Genomic DNA, 4,094 nt, shown 5'->3' with positions numbered 1-4,094 from the left:
ACCGATGGGGTACCATGCTTTGGCCCCCGAGTCTGTCCTTTGTACTCCCTCGGGTGCTCTGCCACACGCTTTTGTGGTTTGCCTTGGTGTCTCAGAGTCAGTCCCGACACTTGACTCTCCAGTGTTGTCCCCCTTAAGAGCCCGGGGCCATCAAGGGATGGCGTGTCTTGTGGTAGGATCAGCCATATTGTCCAGTCTCTCCGTTGGCTGTTCAGAGCGGGGATGTCGTCCTCCAGGCCTGGTGGGTCAGGATGTGCTCTACTCTTCCTCCCAAGTGCTCCCATTTGCTCTGATCAGACATGCCCCTCTCCCCTAGATGCAGCTTCATTGCCATCCTCTCAAGTAGATTCTTCTGGGGGGAGGGGCAGTTGTCCACATAGCTGGCATGGGGCCAAGCCCTCAGCCCCCCTCCACTGGCTCCCCACTCCTTGCCAACAAGCTGCATTTGACAGACACCGATTTTTAAAAAGTTAAACAATACATAGGATTGAAGCAGGTGCAAGTAGCATGTTGTGAAAAAAATACCACGTGAAAAAGCCAGGACTTGAGAGAGGGTATGATTCTGAAAAATGTATGAGGAAAGATTGGTTCTAGACCTATATCTGTTTTCACCCCACCTCACGGGGTAATGTAGTCCAAGCCTAAGTAGCGTGGGCCTGAACAAAGAAGCATCTTAGAGCAGGTAGAAGACAGTTTGCTCTAGGTGCTCCAGGGCAAGAAGTTGTCGTCCTCTAGTGTGTAGACAAAGAAGGAAGTAGGTAAAGATTTGAACCTTTATTTCAATGAAGGAAGTAATGCTGTGGCAGTGGGAAGCCACGTGTTTATTTCCTCTTCTGTTAAGGGTTCTTAGCTTATACAGAAACCTTGCATCTGAAGAGTGGCAGCTTTCCGCCACAGAAATTCCCTTCTCGTAGTCTCTCAAGCTGTTCAACTCAGTGGCCTAAGAGGGCTGCCATCAGTTGTCATTGGAAGTAGAGAGTCTCCTCAGGAGTTAATTTCACACCCCACATAGGCCCTCAGAGTGTAAACAGAATTAATCATCCTAGTCTCGTCTTGAGTTTGTCGCCACTATTTTCAAGCCTAAGGGAGAGCTGGTGACGTGGTTCAGGAGAAAGACCAGGCTTTCTACTCCCATCAGTAGTTACAGCCTTGGAAACTCACAGGGGCAGTTCCACCCTGTCCAAAGGGGTTGATGTGAGTTGGCATCGAGACAATGGCAGGAAGGTGAGACATTTTGAAGGCTAGTACAGTAAGTATTGGAAGTAGTAATTTAACCTACCCATCATACCTGCTGCCTCTTGTCATCTTCCTGCATCTTTATGATCTAAAGTGTTTGTGTCATGAGACTGCTTCCTTTTCTTTTTAAAAACTGGAGTCTGATTTTCCAGAACAAAATAGGGAAATCCTGGAACACTGTTTTCTGGACTTTGTGTTTGTTTTTGTGTTTTAAAAACAACTCACTGTCATCCACTCGGTGCCAACTCATAATGACCCTAGAGGACGGTAAAACCTGTGGATTTCCGAGACTGTTAACTGTTTACAGGAGTAGAAAGTCCCATCTTTCTCTCAAGGAGCGGCTGGTGGTTTTGGACTGTTGACCTTGCAGATCACAGCCCAATGCACAACCACTATGCCTTTGGACTTTGTGACTTTTGGCAAATGATTTGCTCACCTATGCCTTTGTTTTCCCATTTGAAGTGAAGTGTAGTAGTCAGTACTGAGAAAGTACCTGATCACATGTGAAAAAAATATTTCATGTCGGCAACAATATCTTTCTTACTCAAAAGTACCAGTTGTGATCGAAGGAGTCCAAAGTCTTTTCTAGTACTTTCACCATCCCCCTGGAGCACCCTCACGATGAAAGCAAGGAACGGCATTTAAACAACTAAAACTCCCTCTGAATAATATGTACAGATTACAGGGGAGGAAGAATTCATGTTGCATTCGTTAGTAAATTGGATTTTTGTTGGAATTGGACCACTAATGAAATTATATTAAATGTGTTCAGTAGGAAAAGTATACCCATACTACTTATATAGGGTTATTTTAAAATAACCTGTCAGTAGAAACTGTTTCTCTTGTGCCCCGCTGCAAGGGAGCTAGTAGATCAAAATATTCATCAGCATTTTACTGAGTGTTTACAAATGCTGGAAAGCCAAGTCATTTCCAAGCTAGCTGACTTGGATCGATTGTATTTGAAACTGCTAATGAGGCAGTAGGCCTTCATGTGTGAATTTCCCTAATACTCTCAACTGGGGGCAATCATTTAACTGCCCTAAATTTGCTTAGGCCCAATGCACAAAGGAATAATAGCAAGGATAGCCAACCTGTGTTTTGTTCATTCATTCATAATAAGATCATTACAAAAATTGTTTTTTACTTTAAAAATGTAATACACTATACAGCATTTGGACATGGTCAGTTTTTCACTGTCTTTAAAGGAAGTACAGCCACTGCCATCGAGTCAATTCCAACTCATGGTGATCCTATTGTGAGACCGTCTTTAAAGCAGCACCCAGCTTCATCTTTCCCCAGCAGAGCAGCTGGTGGCTTCCAGTAGCCAGTTTTGCAGTTAGCAGCCAATACTAACTGGCTCGTGTCACCAACCATCCATCCAACCAACCACTGCTATTTAGTTGATTTCAGCTCATAGTGACCCTATTCTAAGTTCCTGAGACTAAATATTTATGGGAGCAGATAACCTCGAATGTCTCCCCAGGAGCAACTGGTGTGTTTGACTCGCCTACCTTCTGATTAGCAGTCCAGTGCTTATTGGCCAGTACCACCAGGGCTCCTTAAAGAAGTGGAGGTAGTATGACCTTACTTGGAAGTTGGTGCGGTGGTTCAGGATGTTGTCTTTGTTGTTACGTGTCCTTGACTCAGCTCCCACTCATCGCAACCCTGTGTGCAACAGAACAAAACACTGCTCGGCCCTGCACCATCCTCACAATTGTTAGGTTTGAGGTCATTACTGCAGCCACTGTGCCATCCATCTCATTGAGACTTCCTCTTTTTCCACTGACCACCTATATTACCAAGCAGGATGTTCTTTTGCAAGGACTGGTCTCTTCTGACCACAGGTCCAAGATAGGTGAGAACAAGATTCATCATCATTTCTTTTTTTTCATCCTCAGTTCTAAGGGGCATGCTGACTTCTTGCAGAAAGATCTGTTTCTCTGCCATTCTATGTTACTTTGGATATTCTTTGCCAACACTATAATTCAGGATGGCTAGGTACGTTTTCTTGCCCGGAAGACACACTCGGATTGCCTACAGAATCAGACAGCAAAGCTCAATTGGGTGGGGTGGGGAGTGGAGGTAGGTGTCAGGCTTGTCAGGCCTACGACTGACGAGTGCTGGAAACTGTGAAGAACCTTACGCGTTGTTCACTCAGGTGTTGCCATGCAGGCATTTACACCGAGGGTTAGCAGATTGTCTTTTTAAAGAGAAACTAGAAATCTGGATTGTTATGGGGAAAAGAGTTGACTATCGAGGATTATGAGAATCCAATGTAGGTAAGAGCTCTTAAGTATTGAGAAGAGGGTTTTGAGGTTATGGTTAGAAAGGTTGATAGAGACCAAATTGTGGAAATTTTTGAATGTGGAGCTAAGATTTTATTCTATAGGAAGTGGCAACGTATGGCCAAAGGATTTTTGAGTAAGGATTGATGTAGTTGGAGTAATGCTTTAGAGAGAGCAGTCATACACCAGTGCCGTGGTGTAACTGGGAGCGAAATGAGGTGGCAAGCTGGGATAGTGACAGTGAAGAGATGCTGTAACAGACAGGTAAAATCTGCAGATGGTGACCTGTTGAGATTTAATTCATTGCAGGGAATAAGTCAGATTGATTCTGTTATCTTAAATCTGGGTAACTGAGAAGATAACAGGATGAGTACTAAGAAGCAGTATTTGTAGAGAAAATTAGTTTGGTTTTGTGCCTTCTGTGATTACCTTGGGAGGGGGAAAGGATTAAAGTTAATAAGGTGGGATTGTGTGTTAAGTGCTAAAAGAAAAACATTTGGTGCTATGAAGGCAAATAATGGGGCAAGAGGGTTTGTGACTAGGGAGGATGGGAACACTTCTCTGGGAGAGGGC

At 44.2% G+C, this 4,094-nt stretch overlaps 1 protein-coding gene across 1 annotated transcript in view; it reads left to right on the top strand.

Annotated features, from left to right (window-relative positions):
• DCAF12 (DDB1 and CUL4 associated factor 12) overlaps positions 1-4,094 on the top strand; it is a 32,466-nt gene that overhangs the window by 4,627 nt on the left and 23,745 nt on the right. The window lies entirely within an intron of this gene.

The sequence above is a fragment of the Echinops telfairi genome, unplaced genomic scaffold (genome assembly GCF_000313985.2).
Source record: "Echinops telfairi isolate 266 unplaced genomic scaffold, ASM31398v2 ScPeMD7_25;HRSCAF=90, whole genome shotgun sequence".
NCBI classification, from domain to species: domain Eukaryota; kingdom Metazoa; phylum Chordata; class Mammalia; order Afrosoricida; family Tenrecidae; genus Echinops; species Echinops telfairi.
This window is presented reverse-complemented; position numbering and strand designations above follow the sequence as displayed.